We start from the raw sequence: 20,324 nt of genomic DNA, 5'->3' as shown, positions 1-20,324 counted from the left end.
CGAATGGAGAGAAGGGGGCTCCCAGTCACTAAGCACATGCTGGGCACCTTTCTGCTTCCTCCCATTCATCCTCTCGATGGCCCTATGCCCGGGGATTATTTCACCATGTTGGGAACAGAAGATCCGCAGAGGTGCATTAGCAGGTAATGAAGCCGGTGGGAACCCAGCTCCCAGGTGTCCCCCAGGCAGTGTGTCTGTGTGTGCCTTGTCCTCCACGCTCCCATGCCCCCCACGCTCCCATGCCCCCATCAAAGCACAGTTGTTTTTCCTACGGGGCCCAGGGTGAGTGTCCAGTTGCCCCTGTGGCATTTCCAGCCTATGGCCAAACCACTGCCACTCAGACACCTGAGGTGATAAGGCCTCCACATCAAAAACCCAACAAACAGCCGTATCCCCCGCCAATTGAACACAGGTCCACCTCGTGCATCTGTATCTCCAAAGATCTCAGGACGCCTTACTCTTTTGCCAGGACCCTGTGGCCTGAGGCCAGTTACCCTCTGGTCAGGCACAATTCTGAGACGACTCAACCAGAGTGAGGAGAAGGCTCCTGTCTCCAGGGCCACCTTCCTTGGCCACTCAGGGATGGGGAGGGCAGGCTTGGCATCCTGCTGGAAGCTGGCCTGGCCCCTCTGTCTCTGATCTTCTGAGGACACCAGAGGCCCTGACTTGGCACAAATGAGGGCCTCCAGGCACGGAGCTGTGCCGTATCTGAGCCACCCCAGCCCAGCCCTTTCAATTTCTTCTCAAGGGTGCTCGTGCAAACAGCAAAGTGGAAGGGTGGGACAAGCAGAAGGGGGAGCCCAGGATGCTTGGGGCCTAGTCCTGCTTTCCTAAGTGGGTCTGTGCTTCAGTTCCCTTTTGGAACATTACTAATCACCAGGAGGGGACAACGGAGCACACCCTCCCCCCTGCCCCTGCCTCTGCATGTTTCAGTACCAGCCCCAGGGGTGCTGGAAAGGAACATGGCAACCTGGGTACATACTCTGCCCTAGAAACACAGGGTGTGGAGTTCTGGCCACGGGCGCTCTTCTAAAGAGCCAGGCTTGGTTGGCCCAGAGCAATCCAGAGAGATCTAGAACAAGGGCACAGCACTCCTCATGAGCAGCCCACATTCTCACCTCAGTGGCCTCAGGTTCTCATCTCAGCTCCCCCTGGAACCCTCCTTTGCATAAGCTGCACCAGCCAACTCATGGGCAAGAATGAGGAGTCTGATTTACACCACCCCTGCTGATGTGTGAGTAAGCCACAGACGCACGGCTCTCCCGGGAGAGAAGAGGAGAGAACACGGCCCCACCTCAGGCGGAACAGTGCACTACAGGCTGCTGATCTCGCTCGAAACCTACTACTTTCCCCAAGCACTTTCATCACAGCCTTTGTCAGACCCAGCCTGCCCACGGGTCTGAATGCCCTGCGGACTCCCCACGCCCTGGACACTCTGTGCAAACGGCCCCCAGCACTTTATGCCCATTATCTCTATGGTTCTTCCACCAGCTGCTCCCAGGAAGAACCAGAGTAGAGAGCCCATGGGATTCAGGAGTCAGTGGGGAGGACAGGCCTGCAGGAAGGTCCATGGGGCTGCCCGTCACCAGCATTTCATGGCGTGGAAATCCTGTTCAATGTCACAGGCAGCCAAGGAGCGGGGGAAGGCAGTCCTCGAGGGCCAAAACACAACTTGAAGTGGGTTGGGGGAATAGCATGCCGCCCAAGCCTCGAAGGGCGCTCTAGACTGGCCATGTGGGAGAGGGGTCCTCTGTTGAGGGGTTAGCCTCATTTCCCCCGCCGAGGCCGGAAACACATGGCTTCAGCTTGGACCAGAAGCTCCAGGAAAAACGCTTCTCATCTGTAATAAACACCTGCTGGGTTTCCAAAGCCCTCCCACCCATCTGGGGAAGTGTGTTCATGCCCAGCTGTCAGGTAGGGAAACTGAGGCCCGACTGCCAGCCAAAAGGGGCTTCGCTCCAGAACCAGGGGCTTGCTCTACAAGTGGTTCTCCTCCATGACCCGGGGGCCTCTCCCAGGCCTGACTCTGCTCTGCTGGTCAGGAGAGACACACCACCGGCTTCCTGGGACCACAGGGCGGTGGCCTTCCTCCAGGAGAAAGGCTGGAAGGGACCCTTGAGGCATCCCAGCAGAGGAGCTGGACAAACAGTGGGTCCTCTGCTCCCTCTGGCATTGTACCGTCTCCCCATGGGCAGCTAGTCCTGATCTGGTTTACTGGGAGCCCCATCCCCTCCACAGGTCACCCCAGTGATCACTGGTGGTCAATATGCAGCCCAAGGCATGCGGCGGGATCCCCAGGGCTCTGTGCTCGGAGGGTGTGTCTGAAAGCAGCAACTCATGCCTCAGGCAGATGGTAACTTCCCTTCACTCAGAATAACGGGCTGGGCAGAACCACCATCCTGTGATGCTGGCAGAGAGATAACGGCAGTCCCTCAGCCCAGGGGCCCCCTCCCGGCTGTGATCACAGCTGCCAGCACCAGGGCAGGAGGGACAGCCGCTCTTGGCTCTGAGAGGCCCACAGAAATTGTGCATCCCCCATGGGAGCACGATGGGAAAGTAACCAAGTGACTTTGGCTCCCCTCTTCAAGTTGCTTCTTTCCCAAGTAACTTCAGAACATACCTTAAAGGAGGAGGAGAAAATGTTGGAGCTGTCCCCCATCACGGACACCCCCACCCCACCCATCAGAGGCACTCACAGCCTCACCTTCACAGGGCGAGAGAGAGGCTGTGAGGGGAGAGGAGGAGAGAGGAAGGGGCCTCGTCCAGTCCGCCCCTGAGGGGCCGGGGTGTCAGGAGGCCTGTGTGTAGGTAAGAGACCTGAAGCAATTGGCTGCATCCTCGGAGCCTCAGTTTCCTCACCTGCCCAACGACGCTGGCTGGCTCCAGCTCTAAAATAAAATATTGCTCTCTCCCTGCCTCAGTTTCCCTCTAGAGAAAGGCATCTGCCCCAGGGAGAAGGAGGACAAGGTGAATCCAGGAGAAGTTCGCCTCCAGGGGCATCAGAGCCGATGCAGCACATTTCTCCTGGGGACAGGAGTGGAGGAGAGAGCAAGGATAAGGCGAGAATCACAGAGTGTGATGCCAAGAGAAGGCGGACTGGCTCCCGGCCTCTTCTCCTGTGAGACTCAGGCCGTTAAAGGAGAAAGTCAATCTCCTTGTCCCCAGTCCTCCCCACAGCAGCCTGGGAACTGCCACACGGCTTTCATCAAGGCTGGTACACAAGACTGAAGCCCAGAACCGGGCTGCCCCTCTGGCCTTCCTCTCCCGGAAGCCAGCTCGCCATCTCTCCCTGAACCCCCACAGCCCCCTCTGGTCAGATGAGCATTTTTCACGAGCAATTTTCTCCTGTCCCCAGACAATTCTGATCCCTCCAATGTTCACACCCATGACATCCTGGGGGCCCATGCAGAAGTTGTAACTCTATTCTCAGGGATGAGGAAAGGGGGCGCTGGGGTGGGGGGTCCACCCCAGACTGGACCAGAGGTCTAGAGAGCAAGATGGGTCACTGGCCCTCCAGAGAGCATCGGGTCAAGGCAGTGCCTACGAGGCCAGCTCTGTACGACCTGCTAGGTGACCTTGGTGATGCCACAGCACCTCTGGGCCTCAGTTTCCCAGGCCCATCATTCAAATCCAAAGTTTCCCTCTCAAGGCCAAGGTGAGGATGGAGGCAAGAACCTTTCTTTGAAAGCATATGAGAAAAGGTGACAGGGCGGCCTGGTGGCGCAACGGTTAAGTTCGCACGTTCCGCTTTGGCAGCCCGGGGTTCTCCGGTTTGGATCCTGGGTGCGGACATGGCGCTGTTTGGCATGCCATGCTGTGGTAGGCGTCCTACATATAAAGTGGAGGAAGATGGGCATGGATGTTAGCTCAGGGCCAGGCTTCCTCAGCAAAAAAGAGGAGGGCTGGGAGTAGTTAGCTCAGGGCTAATCTTCCTCAAAAAAAGAAAAGAAAAGAAAAGGTGGCATCCTTTGCCTTTGGGGGCCCAGTAGCCCAGCCCATCCAGCACAAAATGAGACCCCCATCCAGCAGCAGCGCAGCAGTGACGCTGTCATAACTCCTAACGGGGGACTAGGCTGCGGGAGGAGAGCGCACCCCTCCCACCCCAGCCCAGAGTGGGCGGCACAGCCCCGGGGAATCCCTGGGTGGGGTGGTCCAGAAAGGCAACTCCCACCCGGCAGTCTGGCAAGCGGCCCGCAGACTCCAGGCAAACCTCCTACCCACTATCTCCCCCCACCCAGAGAAGACGGTCGACCAAGCCACAGCCCTCCCTGGTGGGTGGTTCATTCCACCCTGCCTTGGGTCCACGCTGGGGGATAGCCAGCGTGGCAAGGGAGTGTGGCGCAGTCTCCGCCACCCCCATCCCTCGCAGGCGAGGTCCCGGAAAGCAGACAGCAAGCAGTCCTTCCCCACCCCCTCCCGGTCCAGGACCCGGATTCTACGCCCCTTCTCCCGGCCGGATCAATCCTGGCTCCTACCTCCCGCGAGCTCACCACATCTGCGCGCTCACCGCCACGGCCTCAGACCCAGGCAAGGTGCTCAGGCCGCCGGGATGCGTAGACAAGCAACACGCTCCCTATCTGGGAGGAGACTGCCAGCCGGTCCTCCTCCTCGCGGGCCTGGTGAAGCCAGCCCCACCTGGCAAGGGACTGTCAGCAAATTCCCCTCTGCATCATCGCGGGAGTGGCATCCCAGCTCCTCCCCGGCAGGAGCCAACCTTGGCTCCGCCCCAAGGCTGCTCCTACCCGCCAAGGAACCCAGGCTGAATTAGCCTATGCAAAGACCCAGGCTCCGCCTCAAAGACTTTGTCGCTACCAGGAACCATCTGCAAATCACCATCGCAAATGCACACAGCTGCCAGTCCCTTGCTGCAGTCGATCCAGCATCCTCTGATGCTTTGGGCCTCGCTGCTGTCTTGTTACTCTCTACCCCCACTACAGCCCTCAGTGCCACTCCAAGCTCTCCTCTGAGACATGTCCGTCTTCCAAACCTCCCAACCCCGCCAGCCAAAGCAGGGAAAGGCACGCAACCGCACAGAGGTAGCAGTGCTGTGCCCCGCCCAGGGACGAGCTCCTGGCATCGCCCAGTGGCTGGTACCCAGTTCCGCCTCCTTCTTCCCCAAGGTAGGAAAGATCTACAAATTGGCCACAGCCCTGCCTGGAGGACCAAGGGACTGGGCCACAGCCCTGCATGTCTCCAGTTTCCTCAAAGTCCTGGCTACTCTCCTAGACATGATTGGTTTTGACGCTGGAGGCAGGTGCCGAGGTTTGAACCCCCCAAAATCAGCAAAGTCAAGGACAGATAAACAGCCGCTCCCACTCTCCCAGGCAGGGGCCTAGGCATGTCATCTCATAGATATTATCTAGTATGCGAAGTGCTGTAGCTAATGGGAGAGGAGGGCTGGTGAGCAGTCTGAAAGTGACTCTCTCTCTCTCTCTCTCTCTCCACAGTTTTGTGACAGTAAGATATTGATTGATTGTTGGAGTCGTTAGCAATATGATAAGAAGGCGTAGAGGAAGCAGTGTGAATACAAAGTCCTCAGATGCTGGGGGAGGGTCTAAGGGTGGCTATGCTTTCCTGGGTTGGTTCCCCATACCCTGTAGCACAGCACCCCCTCCAGGCTGCCACACCCTGGTTATGTCCCCACTCGCCGACCTTGGTTCTTCTGACCCAGCCATCCCATGAAAGTTCAAAGTGAGCCACAAGACAGATTCTGTTAAGATCTGTCCATTTCTTTACTTACTCACCCAGTCATTCATTCATTGATTCATTCATGGGACAGGAAGGCTATTGAACATCTATTATTGGTCAATAGGGCATCAGGGATCTGGGTTCTAGCTCTGGCTCAGCTGTTAGTGTGCTGTGCAATCTTGGGTAACTCGCTTGACCTGTCTGACTTTGTTTTTGTGTCTCATCTGTGATATTGAGAGCGCTGGGCCAGTTAGGGGTCAAGGCCCTTTGGCCCCAACACTTCTATTGTCCTCTTCTAGGATAAAGGCAGGTGGGAACGAAGATAAACCAGATAAATATAAGAGTAGTGTTTAAGAACTCTAGCTGCCTGGATTCAAGTCCCAGCTGGGCCCTCTAAATATGGGGCTCAACTTCTCTGAGCTTCATTCTTTGCATACGTAAAATGGGGCAATAATAGTAATAACAACCTTAGAAGAATGGTTGTGAGGCTTAAGTGAGATATTGTATACAAAGTAGACGCTCGGTGACTATTAGTTGTGCTTGTTGTTGCTGTTGTTATGGTGCTGGCAGGAGAGAGTAAAACCTGGACAAAAGCAGCCTGTCCTTCCTTTCTCTGCTCCCTCATCCCAGAACAAGTGTGTGACTCCAGGGTGGAGGGACTAAGGGGTTTATGCGTGGAGGCAATAGCTGTTCCTTTAGAAAGGGCCTGTGTTAAGTAGAAGAACATGGTCTTTGGATCCAGCTGAACCTTGGTTCAACTCTGAGCTCTGCCTCTTCCCAGCCAGGTGACTTTGTACTAGTTGCTTAACCATGCTGAGATTAAGTTCTGCATCTGTAAAATGGGTGCATTTTGCAAATAAAAGGAGTCCAACAATAGCACCTACTTCACAGAGTGGCTTTGAGTATAAAATGCATGTCAGGTGCTTAGCTCAGTTTTTCACATACAGAAGAAGCCTGGTCAATGTTAATCTCTCCCTTCCTGGAAGGTCCCAGACAGAATGCAGAGAAGACCCTAGCACTGAAATCCCCAGGCATCCGTGGCTGTGTGTCTTGTGAGGAGTTTTGGGTATTCAAGCCCAGACCCAAAGCCAGTTTCAACACCTCTCCAACCCCCCTCGCTAAGGTGCCGTCCACCAGCTCCTTGGATGAGCCTGACCCCTGAACGTGCCCTCTGGTGGGAGCTGAGGCCCGAATGGGAGGCTGTAAGCAGGTCTTGAAAGGCCTCAAATACCAGGCTTAGGAGTTTGGACTTGACTTAGGAGGTAAAAGGGAGCCATGAAGAGTTTTGAGCAACAGCCAAGGGATAAGATTGTTGAGCCCACATCCAAGCCACTTTTACTTGGAAACAAGACCTGATGGGCATCAAGGATGTGCAATAAATGGAGATACAGAAGGGGAGGAAGGAGAAGCCATGGAAATTCCAGTGGGCTGTACGACGCTAAAAGAGATGACCCCGATGTCCCAACCAGCTAAACACCAACCACCTGGATGAGCGTCAGGCTGGTGGAAAGTGCTAATGAAGGTGTGTGGGGAGGAATAGCTACGGCTCTGTGGCCGTGGGAGGCCTTCAAAGAAAAGCTCGTTCTGGCCTGCGGATGCTGACAACATTTGTCATGCTCTCACTCGTGTGGACTGAGGTGGGAGATCTCTGAAAGATGATAAGTGTTATTGCCTTCATGACTGCTTTGTGAACCTCCAATGTCTCGTCTGGGAACGTAATCCAGAACAACAACAAAGAAACAAAAGGCCTCTGAGCAACCCAAACAGTTGGAACTGTCAAACGGTCAAGATGAGGTGCATTTTCTGCAGAGAGCATCTTGTGTCTTCAAGGAGAGCCTACCTACATTTACCTCCACACACAGTTTCAACAGATCCAGTGTGGCAGACATTGCTAAGTGCCCCTTCTATCCTTCCCTTCCCTCTTCCTTTCAGCAGTAGATATTCCAAAGTTAAAACCTGAATTCATGGTGACCCTGCTAGAGACTACATATCCCAGCATCCCTTGCAGCCAAGTGCAGCCATGGGACTAAGTTCTAGCCAATGGGATGTGAGTGGAAGTGATATGTTTCACTTCTGGGCCCCATTCTTAAAAGGAAGCTGCCTGCTCTCCACTTTCTCTTTCCCCTTGTGTAGACTGGACCATGGACATAGGGGTGGAGGTAGGGGGCAGCTTCCATGATGTTGACAAGGACAACACCCTAAGGTTGGTCAATCAACAAGACGCATTAAGAATCTGAGTTTCACAACATCCTGGAGGAGAAAAGCCCTGGACTGCTGACCACTTGGGTCACCATGACAGCAGCTAAACCAATAGCCTAACTGAGAAGCCTAGTATCCTGATTGTCAAGCCCACAGCAGATGAGCAGGAGCATATTGGAAGGAGCGAGGGCTTATAAAAAAGCAAGCACAGTGAAACCAGAAGAGCAAACCGAGAGCAAGAGGAGATAGAACAACCGTCAAACAAACTCAGAAGTTTGGGGCCATTTAGTTCAGGGTCACTCCAAGAGGCCTTGGGGACATCATTGTATTAAAGGGTGATGTTGGAAATATGCTCAGACAACAATCCTGAATCATTAAGAGAAGCTTAATTCTGACTGAATATTTTATTTTAAAAGGAAAACAATTATATGATATATTTAGAAAGTATTTCTGATCAAAAATGGTTAACATAAAATTTTTGTGCATAAGGGTAGCATACCTTCAGCATCCAGAGCACTTGGTTACCCAAAATGATATCTCTCCTAAGGGTCAGAAGGCAGAGATTTTGATTCACTGATATTTATCTTCTCCCCCACTAGATTATAAATCTTGTTAAGGTCATCTTGTACCTCTTTTTTCTTTTTATTCCTAGTATCTAGCACAGTGCCCTGACTCAATAAATACTTCTTAATGGCTATGGGGGTGAAGTCCGTGTTACATTAGATGCCAGAGCTTAGCAGGGTCCCTCTAGCTGATTTAGAATCTTGACCAGTGACATTGCCTGAGGTCCTAGACCATTTCAGCAAAGAGCTGCAGGGGCACAACCCTTACTGCCAAGAGTGCCATGAGCCCACAGTGGTCCTAGGACCTCGCCCCTGTTGTCTAGAAATCATTTCATTGAAAACACTCCCCTGAGCTCACAAAGACCTACATGCTCAATGACGTTCATTGCAGAACTGACTGTAACTGCTAAAAACAAATGCAACTGTACGTGACCTACACAACTGTACATGGCCTACACAACTGTATGCGACGTACACAACTGTACATTCCCTTTCTGTGCGGCCCAGATGAAATGTTCAGGAAAATTCAAAACGAGAGGGCAAAGGTGGGAGACCCAGGAAAGAGGCAGCTAGGTGTGCTCACTGCCTGTTTCTCATCAGTTCGGCTCCAGCGATTTTAGGCTTCGAGAGAGGAGAGCTACACTAGTGTCCCCATCGCCTCGAGGCCGGGTGCTGGGAAGCCTGCTAGGTAGGGAGTAAGGGGGCGGGGCAGCGGGTCTGGAGGGGATGGGCATGAGACTCCTCACATTTTGCTGTAGGATTCAGAATGTAAACGCATACCACTGACAGGGACAGTATTTTCGAGGCAGAATCACATCACTACTCACACTCTAAGTGACAAACCAGATACTCTAGGGTGTTCTCTGTCCCCGAGAGCCAGATCAAGACTCTCCAAGAAAGTGGAACCGTTTCGGAGCTTGGGCTTCTGTCACCACTCTAATCTGCCTTTCTGAACAGAAGTGAATTTGATTTCCTTTGCAGAAGGTAGGGGAGCAATGTATTGGGATGGAAAACTGTTTTTCCAGTGTCCTCTATCGAACCAGACATCAGGTTGTGGGTTTTGAGAGAGGACAGGGCCTCAGGCGTAGGTCCAGAAACGCAGCACTGACCCCTCATCAGAAGCTAGTATTCCCCAAGTTGGTGGGTCCAGAATGGAGAAGTCAGGGCCCTATAGCCACTTGACCCTCCATGGCAGAGGATGTAGGCCTCCCCTCTACCGGTGCAGCCCTGACCTCCCGGCCTCCCCCTCACCTCTGGCCTCAGGCTGGGGCCTCACTCACCAAAGCCCCACAAGGTAGATGCTCTTAGCTATCAGCGGCCTCTTTGACTAGTACTTCTCTCCTGGAAGACGGGAAATTCATGACTAGTGCGAGGTCACTGTCATCTAACACCCACAGCCGCTACCAATTATCAATATTGGAAACTTCTGGTAGGCCAGGTCAGAAGTGGATGTTGACGACATCACAAAGGAAGCACCACTGTCGTGACGGAACTCTGGTGACATTTGACAGGGAGGGTTTCCATCCAGAATTGAGCTAAACGGAGAATTTCCAGACCGATCTGGGGGTTTGAAGGCTGAGCAGCCGCACCTCAATTCTATCTTGAGCCTGGCTGATGCCCTGTAGGATTAGGTCATTAAAGAATACTTGGGTCCTCGTGTTGACAGTTTATTGAGGTTAAGGACCCGCCCCAAGCGCATCCTCATGGGGCAGAAATATCGCTTTCCGATTGAGTTTCTTCTGGGCTACAAAATGAAGATCCCCTGTCCATGGCCAGGCTCTTGAAAGCCACTCTGTTGTACTCATTCCACTGGGAGCTGGCATCTGTTTTCAGTAATGAACTCTTTCTTTGTTGTACAACCTTTATTAACTTTGTGAAATATAAGACACATGCAGAAAAGTATATATAAAAGCCAAATGAGCACTATAGTGAATAATCACAAAGCAAACACTGGTGTGACCCCCACCTAAGTCAAGAAATAGAACATTATCACCAGACATTTCCCTGTGTTGGTTCCCAGTCACAGCCCTTTCTCTTCTACCCACCCTCCACCCAGAGGTAAGCCTATCCTGACCTAAATGGTGAGCCTTCCTTTTCTTTATACTTTTGCCATCCCTGATCAATATAACTCGGTTTGATCTGTATTTTAAGTGGACATTAATGGAATCAGAGTCTATATGTACTTCTTGTTGGGCTTCTTTTACTCAGTGTTATATTTTTAAGATTCACCCATGTTGTAACATGCGGCTGTAGCTTATTCATTGTTATTGCTGTGTGGTGTGCCCTAAACTCTCTCTCCTCTCTGGCTGGCCTTCTGTCTCTGTGCAAGCCGAAAGTGAAGGTTAAGGAGAGTTGTATACTGCCTAGTGGACTTTTGAAGGCATGCCTGACACAAACACAGAGCCCATCTACAGAGACTGGGAGAGTTCTTTTCTGTCGTTGTTCCAGGTGTTTAAAGAAATCTCTATCAAATCACTAGCCGACCACAAAGCTAATGGAACAGAGACTTCAGTGGCCATATATACCAAAAAATGTAGATTTTACAAAATTGGTTCAGAAAAGACATTAAACAAACAAACAACTACTACTACAACAAGCAGCAACGACAAACCCTGGAGAGAGGAAGAATCTGATTCCCAGAGGTGCCACATAATAATATTCAAAATGTCTAGTTTTCAGCCAAAAATTAGGAAGCACAAACAGAAACAAGGAAGGATGGTCGATATACAAGAAAAGAGGCGATTAATAAAAATTGTTTCTGAAGAAGCCCAGACATTGGACTTCTTATAAAGATTTTAAATCAACCTTTTATATATGCTCAAAGAGCTAAAGGAAACCATGAGAATAACACCAAATAGAGAATATCAATAAAGAGATAGAAATTATAAGATAGAACTAAATAGAAATTCTGGAGTTGAAAAGTAGAATAACTGAGATGGTAAATTCACTATAGGGGCTCAAGACAGATTTGAGCAGACAGAAGAAAGAATCAGCAAACCTGAAGATAAGTCCATTGAGATTTTCCAGTCTGGGGAGAATAAGGAAAAAGAATAAAGAAAAATGCATAGAGCCTATGAGACCTGTGGGATACCATCAAGAATACTAATATGTGCATAATGGCAGAGGCAGAGGAAAAGAGAGAGAGAAAAAGACAAAAGAGTATTGGAAGAAATAATGATCTCAAACTTCTCAAATTTGATGAAAAACATTAAACCACACATCCAAGAAACTGAATGAACTACAGGTAGCATAAACGCAAGGAGATCCACACTAAGGCACATTATAATTAAACTGTTGAAAGATAAAGAATTGAAAGCAGCAAGAAAGAAGCCACACATCATGTACAAGGAATGCTTGATAAGATTAATAGCTGATTTATCATTAGAAACCACGGAGGCCAGAAGGCAGTGGGATGACATATTCAAGATGCTGAAAGAAAAGAAACTGTCAGCCAGAAATTCAAGAGCAAAATTATCCTTCAAGAATGAAAGAGAAATTGACATTTCCAGATAAACAAAAACTGACATAGTTCACTACTGGTAGACCTATCCAATGAGCAGTGCTAAAGGGAGTCCTTCATGCTGAAATGAAAGGAGAGAAGACAGTAATTCAATTCCATGTGAAGAAATAAAGAGCACTGGTAAAGGTAATTGTATGAGTAAATATAAAAGTTAGTATTAATGTATTTTTGGCTTATAGCTCTTCTTTTTCCTATATGAATTAAAAGACAATTGCATAAAACAAAAATTATAAATCTATGTTGATAGGCACACAATGTATAAAGTTGTAATTTGTGACAATAGCAACATAAAGATGGATACAGAGCTATATAGGAACAAAGTTTTTGAATACAACTGAAACTAATAATTAATTGATAGTAATCTGAACTAGACTGTTATAAATTAAGATGTTAATTGTAATTCTCAGAGCAACCACTAAGAAGATAACTAAAAAATATATAGTAAAAGAAATGATGGGGAAATTAAAATGATACACTAGAAAATAAATATCTACTTAACAAAAAAGAATAGTAATCGAGAAAATAATGAGCAAAAGTGGTATATGACGACACAGGAAACAAATAGCAAAATGACAGAAGTAAGTCCTTCTTAATCAGCAATTACTTTAAATATAAATGGATTAAACTCTCTAATCAAAAGTCAGAAACTGACAGAATGAACAAAAAAATGTCCAAGTATAAGCTCACAGGAGACTCATTTTAGATCAAAAGACACAACTAAGTTCAAATTGAAAGGATGGAAAAATATATTCCACGCAAACAGTAAGCAAAGAGCTGGAGTGGCTGTACTAGTATCAGAAAAAATAGAATTTAAAACAAAATTTTTACCAGAGACAAAGAATGACATTATATAATGATAAAAAGGTCACTCCATCAAGAAGATATAAAAATATAAAACATATATGCACCTAGCAATAGAACCCCCAAAACATATGTTGCAAAAACTGACAAGATTGAAGGGGGAAATAGACAGTTTGACAATAATACCTCACTTTTGATAACGGATAGAACAACTAGGTAGAGATCAGCAAGGATATAGAAGACTACATCCTTCTATAGTGAACACTATAAACCAAGTGGACCTAACAGATGTCTATGGGACACTCCACCCAACAACAGCAGAACTCACATTCTTCTCAAGTGCACACACAACAGTCTCCAGTACAAACCATAAGTTAGGCCACAAAACAAATCTCAGTTAAGTTTAAAAAGATTGAAATTATACAAAATATCTTCTCTGACCAAGATCGAATATAATTAGAATTCAATAACAGAAAGAAATCTGGAAAACTCACAAATGTGCAAATTAAACAATATACCCTTATGTTACTAATGGGTCAAACAATAAATCTCAAGGAAAATTAGAAATGACTTTGAGATGAATGAAAATGAAAATATAATTACCATAATTTATGAGATGTAGTGAAAGCAGTGCTCAGAGGGAAATTTATAGCTGGAAATGCCCACATTAAAAAAGAACAAAGATCTTTAATCAATAACCTATACTTCCAACTTAAGAAACTAGAAAAAGAAGAGCAAACTAAACTCAAAGAAAGCAGAAAGAAGAAAACAATAAAGATTAGAGTGGAGATAAATGAAATAGAAAATAGAAAAACAATAGAGAGAATCAACAAATCCAAAAGTTGGTGCTTTAAAAAGAGCAACAAAGTTGACAAACGTTTAGCTAGACTGAACAAGAAAAAAAGAGGACTAAAATTGCGAAAATCAAGAATAAATGTTCTTAATGGGACAATAAATGGGACATCACCACTGACCTTAAAGAAATAAAAAAGGATTATAAGAGATTATTATGAACAAATATATGCCAACACATTAGAAAATCTAGATGAAATGGACAAATTCTTATACACACACTCTACCAAAACTGACTCCAGAAGAAATAGAAAATATGAATTAGCCAATAACAAGTAAAGAGATCAAATTAGTAGTCACAAACATCCAACAGGGCCAGCCCGGTGGTGCAGCAGTTAAGGTCACACTTTCTGATTCAGCGGCCCAGGGTTCGCCGGTTCAGATCCCAGGTGCGGACGTGGCACCATGTGGCAAGCTATGCTGTGGTAGGCATCCCACATATAAAGTAGAGGGAGATGGGCACAGATGTTGGCTCAGGGCCAGTCTTCCTCAGCAAAAACAGGAGGATTGGCAGCAGATGTTAGCTCAGGGCTAATTTTCCTCAAAAAAAAAAAAAAATCCAACAGAAAATGAAACTCTTGTGCACTGTTGGTTGGATTGTAAACTGGTACACCCACTATGGAAAACAATATGGAGGATCCTCAAAAAATTAAAAATGGAACTGCCATATGATCCAGCAATTCCACTTCTGGGAATATATCCAAAGGAAATGAAAACACTAATTCGAAAAGCTATCTGCACTCCCATGTTCATAGCAGCATTATTTACAATAGCCAAGACATGGAAACAACCTAAGCGTCCACTGATGGATGACCGGATAAAGAAGTTGTGGTGTATATATACAACGGAGCACTATTCAGCCATAAAAATGAAATCTTATCATTTGCAACAACATGGATGAACCCTGAGGGCATTATGCTAAGTGAAATGAGAAAGACAAATACTGTATGATCTCATTTATATGTGGAATCTGAAAAACAAAACAAAACAAAACCCCACCAAACTCATAATAAAAGAGATCAGATTTGTAGTTACCAGAGGCAGGAGGAGGGGAGGGGAACTGGAGCAAGGTGGTCAAAGGGTACAGACTTCCAGCTCTAAGATAAATAAGTACCAGGGATGTAATGCACAACATGATGACTATAGCTAACACTGCTGTGTGATATATAGGAAAGTGTATAAATCCTAAGAGTTTCAACACAAGGAAAAAAATTGTTTTTGCTTTTTTTAAAAAATTATATCTATATGAGATGATGAATGCCAGTTAAACTTATCGTGGTAATCATTTCACAATATATGTTAGTCAAACCATTATGCTGTACACCTTAAACTTATACAGTGATTTATGTCAATTACATCTCAATAAAGCTCGGGGGGGGGTGGCGGAAACTTTCAACAATGAAAAGTGCAGGACTAGATGCCTTCACAGGTGAATTCTACCAAACATTTAGAGAAGAATTAACACCAATCTTTCCCAAACTCTTTCCAAAAACAGAAGAGGGGGCACACTTCCTAACTCATTCTATGAGGCCAGTATTACTCTGATACCAAGGTCAGACAAAGACAGCACAAGAAAAGAAAATGACAGACCAATATCCCTCATGGATATATGCAAAAATCCTCAACAAAACACTAGCAAACCAAATCCAACAGAATACTAAAAGGATTATACTCTGTGATCAAGTGGGATCTTTCCCAGTGATGCAAAGATGGTTCAATACACAAGAATCTATCAATGTAATATACCATACTAATAGATTGAAGGGAAAAAAAACACATAATCATCTCAATTGATGCAGGAAAGCATTTGACAAAATCCAACACCCTTTCATGATAAAGACATTCAACAAACTAGGAATAGAAGGGGACTTCCTCAACCTGATAAAGGATATCTATGAAAAACCAACAGCTCACATTATACTTTTCCCCCTAAGATCAAGGACAAGACAAGGGTATTAGCTCCTGCCACTTCTATTCAACACTTTGTTGGAAGTTCCGTCCAGGGCGTTTAGGCAAGAAAAATATATGCAAGATATCCAGATTAGAAAGGAAGAAGTAAAACTCTGTCTGTTTGCAGATGACATGCTATTATATATAGAAAATCCTAAAGAATCCACAAAAACAACTATTAAATCTAATGAACAATTTCAGCAAAGTTGCGGTATACAAGATCCATATACAAAAAGCAACTATATTTCTATACAATGGCAATGAACAACCTGAAATTAAAATTAATAAAACAATTCCATTTACAATAGCATTGAAAAGAATAAAATACTTAGGAATAAATTTGACCAAGAAAGTACAAGATTTGTACACTGAAAACTGTAAGGCACTGTTGAAAGAAATTAAAGAAGACCTAAATAAATGGAAAGACATCCCATGTTTCTGATTTGGAAGACTGAATATTGTTAAGGTGGCAATACTCCTCAAATTGGTCGACAGACTCAACAGAAGCTCTGTCAGAATCCCAGGTGACTTCTTTGTGGAAATTGACAAGCTGATTCTAAAATTCATATAGAATTGCAGGGTGCTCCAAATAGCCAACATAATCTTGAAAAAGAACAAAGTTGGAGGACTCACACTTCTCAATTTCAAAACTTACTAAAAAGCTTCAGTAATCAAAACAGTGTGGTACTGGTATAAGGATAGACACAGAGATCAATGGAATAGAATCCAGAGTCCAGAAATAAAACCAGACACCTATGGTCATTTGACTTTTGACAAGAGTGCCAAGACCATTTGATGGTAGAAAGAATGGTCTTTTCAACAAATGGTCCTGGAACAACTTGATATCCACATGCAAATATTAATTTGGACCCCTACCTCACATCATATCAAAAAATTAACTCAAAACAGATCAGAGACCTAAATGTAAGAGCTAAAATTATAAAACTCAGAAGGAAACATAGGCGTAAATCTTTGTAACCTTGGAGTAGATGATGATTTCTCAAATTGACCCCCAAAGCACAAGAAACAAAAGCAAAAAGGGATAAACTGGATTTCATCAAAATTAAGAACTTCTGTTCATCAAAGGACACTATCAAGAGAGACATCCTACGGAATGAGATAAAATATTTACAAATCATATATCAGATAAGGGCCTTGTATCCAGGATGTACAAAGAACTCTCATAACTCAACAACAAAAAGACGAGCCAATTTAAAAAAATGAACAAAGGATTTGAATAGACATTTTTCCAAAGAAGATATCTACGTGGCCAATAAACATATGAAAAGATGCTCAACAACATTGTCATTAGGGAAACGCAAATCAAATATGACAACAACAAGTGGTGGTGAGAACGTGGAGAAACTGGTGATGAGCTTTGTGAATATACTAAAACCACTGTGTTGTATTCTTTAAAATGGTTTAAATGGTAAATTTTATGTTATGTTCAGTTATTTTAATAAAAAAATCTACCTGGAGTGGATTTTTGTGTATATAGGAGATAGGGTCCAATCTCATTTTTTACCCTTCAATACCCATTATTCCATCATCATTTATGAAAACAAAGTATCCTTCCTGAATGCTCTGCATGGTCACCTCGCCATATGTTGTGTCCGCATACGTGGGGTCTGTTTCTGGGCTCTCTGTTCTGTTCTCTTGGCCTATTTGTCTATCCCTACAACCACCATTACTAAAACTTTGTTGTGAAATTTGAAATCTGATAGAGCACCTTCTCCTACCTTGTCCGTATACTTCAAGAGTATCTTTGGCCTTTCTTGGCTCCTTGCATTTAGAACTATCTTGTCAAGTTCTAAAAACAAACCTGGTGATACTTTGATTCAGATTGGATCAAACCTATAGGTAATTTTGCGTGAATTCATGTCTTTAAATTATTGAATCTCCCAATCCCAGAATACAGTATATTGGTATATTATACCAAGAATATGGTAAAGTTTTATAATTTTTCCTACAGAGGTCTTACAAATCTTTTTTTTAAAATTATTTATTTCCAAATTCTTATTTTTTATACTATATACATATTCCAACTTCTGATGAGGTTATGTCCTGATAAACCCATTGTAAGTTGAAAATATTGTCAGTTAAAAATGCATTTAATACACCTAGCCTACCGAACATCGTAGCTTAGCCTAGACTACCTTAAACATGATCAGAACACTTACATCAGCCTACAGTTGGGCAAAATCACCTAACACAAGCCTATTTTACAATGAAGTGTTGAATATCTCATGTAATTTATTGAATACTGTATTGAAAGAATGATTGTGTGGGTACAGGATGGTCGTAAGTGTGTCGGTTGTTTACCCTTGAGATAGCGTGGTTGATTCAGAGCTCTGGCTCACAGCCACTGCCCAGCATCACAAGAGAATAGCATAGGGCATATCGCTGGCCCAGGAAAAGATCAGAATCCAAACTTCGAAGTACATTTTCTACTGAATGCATATTGCTTTCACACCACATTGTAAAGATGAAAAATCATAAGTCGAACTATCGTAAATCAGGGACCATCTGTATGAATAAAATGTTAAAGGTTTTTCAACTTCAGAACATTTTTTGCTGCTATGTACATAAGGATATCATCTGTACGAAAATTTTGTTTCATCCTTTCCTGTCTCTTATGGACTGAATTGTGGACCCCAAAACTCATATGCTGAAACCCTAACCCCCATGTGACTGCATTTGGAGAAAGGGCCTTTACGGAGGTAATTAAGGTTAAATGAGGTCATAAGGGTGGAATCCTTATCCAGTAGAACTGGGGTCCTTTTCAGAAAAGGAAGAGACACCAGGAGCTCTCTCTCTCTCCATGCACACACAGGGAAGAGGCTGGGGGAGGACGCTGCAAGAAGGTGGCTGCCTGTAAGCCAAAGACAGAGCCTCAGAGAAACCAACACTGTCGCACCTTGATCTTGGACTTCCAGACTCCAGAACTGTGAGAAAGTAAATCTCTGTTGTTTAAGCTTCCCAGTATTCTGTCATGGCGGCCCTTGCAGACTAATCCTCTATCCTTACCTTTTTCATTCTCTCTGGCTCTCCCTCCCTCCCATTTTCCTTCCTTCCTTCTCCCCTTCCCCTTTCCTTCCTTCCTCCCTCCCTTCCTTCCTTCCCTTATTTCTTTTGCCTTTCTGATCTGGCTAGGGTGTAAAATAGAAAATATGATAGCATCTTTGTCTGCTTTCCAACCTCAAAGGAAAACTTCTATCTTCCCCATTAGGCATGGTGTTTGCTGTAATTTTTATAGATTCCCTTTATCAGACTAAAAGAGTATCCTTCTGTTCCTAGTTTGCATTGTGAATGGATGTTAAATTTCACCAAACACTTCTGCATCTAATAAAATGATCATTTTTCTCCTTTGAAATGTGAGCATGGCAACTTACACTGACTGCCCTCACTTCCTGAAGATTTTGTTTAATTCTTTTTGTTCCATGCAGATATTTCAAACTGGAGTTTTATTTCTTTAAGTACAGTAAGCATATATTTCATAGCCTGTGACCCAGAATTCCAATGCCTCAAGTCTTTGAGCCTGTTTCTGTTGGTTGTTGTTTCTGCTGATTCTTGCTCATAGTGTCTTGTTTCTTTGTAGGCTCAGCTATCTTTGACTTAATTGTGTACTATCCAACTGGACATTGCATTGGGAAAAGTATTTGTTGAAATACCTTGAGGCCTAGGATGACGGTACCTTCCCCAGAGAGGATTTTCATTTGCCTCTACAGGGTGCCAAGGACTACCGTCCTGCAAACACCTTAAATCAAGTTGAAGTCTTGAGGTTCTCCTGATCACCGTGTGACAAGAATCCTGGCTGAAAACTTACAGAAGGGTTGATTTATTTCTAGTTCGCTGTTAGGCAGGAGGGCTAGTCCTCAGGGTTCGCAGCTTAAAGTAGCGGAGTTACACTCACCACTTAGGGTGGCCTGGCAGCCATAAAACACAACCCAGGTTTGCAGCTTTTTCTTCTAATTTGGCAATGTCTGTAGGGCTAATGCAGCTTCCTCACCCTCTTATTGGCTCTTTGGTGCCTTTAGTTAAAAAATGTTTAGTTCATTTGCCTTTAAAACAATACCTTTATGGAGATATAACTCACTTACCATAAAATCGCCCATTTGAAGTGTACAATGCAATGGTTTTAGCATATTCACAAAGTTGTTCAATCATAACCACAATCTAATTTTGGAACATTTTTGTCACTCCAAAAGAAAGCTCATGCCAGTCAGCAGTCGCTTCCATTCCTCTAGGCTATCCGTCTCTCAGCCCTGGGAAACCAATAGTCTCCTTTCTGTTTTCATAGACTGTCCTTTCTGGACATTTCCTATAAATGGAATCATCCACTACGGTATGTGGTCTTTGAAGATTGGCTTCTTTCCCTTAGCATAATATTTTCAAGGTTCATCCACTTAGCCCACTTACTTTTAATGTGATTATTTAAGGGGTTGAGTTTAAGTCTGTCATCTTGCTATTTTGTTCTCTTTGCCCCATATGTTCTCTGTTCTTTTCTTCCTCCTTTCCTGCCTTCTTTTGGATTGCGTCTTTTTTTTTTTTTTTTTATCTCTGTTGGCTTATTAGTTCTTTCTCTCTTTTTTTTTCAGTGGTTGCTCTAACGTTTACAATATGCCTCTTTAATTTCTCACAGTCTACCTTTAAATATTATTCCATTTTACATATTACACAAGAAACTTACAACACTGTAATTTCTTTTTTTCTCTCCTGTTCTTTATGCTTTTTTGTCATACATTTTACTT

The 20,324-nt window shown here is 45.0% G+C and overlaps 1 protein-coding gene across 36 annotated transcripts in view; it reads right to left on the bottom strand.

The window, feature by feature from the left end:
• TMEM63C (transmembrane protein 63C) overlaps positions 1–9,903 on the bottom strand; it is a 77,940-nt gene extending 68,037 nt beyond the window's left edge. For 11 of the 36 annotated variants that reach the window (XM_070250230.1, XM_070250234.1, XM_070250235.1 and 8 more), the window contains exon 1: positions 4,476–4,983. The gene's annotated coding sequence lies outside the window, so the exon portion shown is untranslated. Of the gene's footprint in view, positions 1–4,475; positions 5,006–9,730 lie in introns of those variants that run through there. The other 25 variants (XM_070250232.1, XM_070250244.1, XM_070250243.1 and 22 more) reach the window with 13 other exon arrangements.
• Between the last annotated feature and the right edge of the window lie 10,421 nt (positions 9,904–20,324).

This window comes from Equus caballus, chromosome 24, assembly GCF_041296265.1.
Source record: "Equus caballus isolate H_3958 breed thoroughbred chromosome 24, TB-T2T, whole genome shotgun sequence".
Taxonomy (NCBI): domain Eukaryota; kingdom Metazoa; phylum Chordata; class Mammalia; order Perissodactyla; family Equidae; genus Equus; species Equus caballus.
Note: the sequence above shows the minus strand (reverse complement) of the source record. Positions and strands in the feature narration are given on the sequence as shown.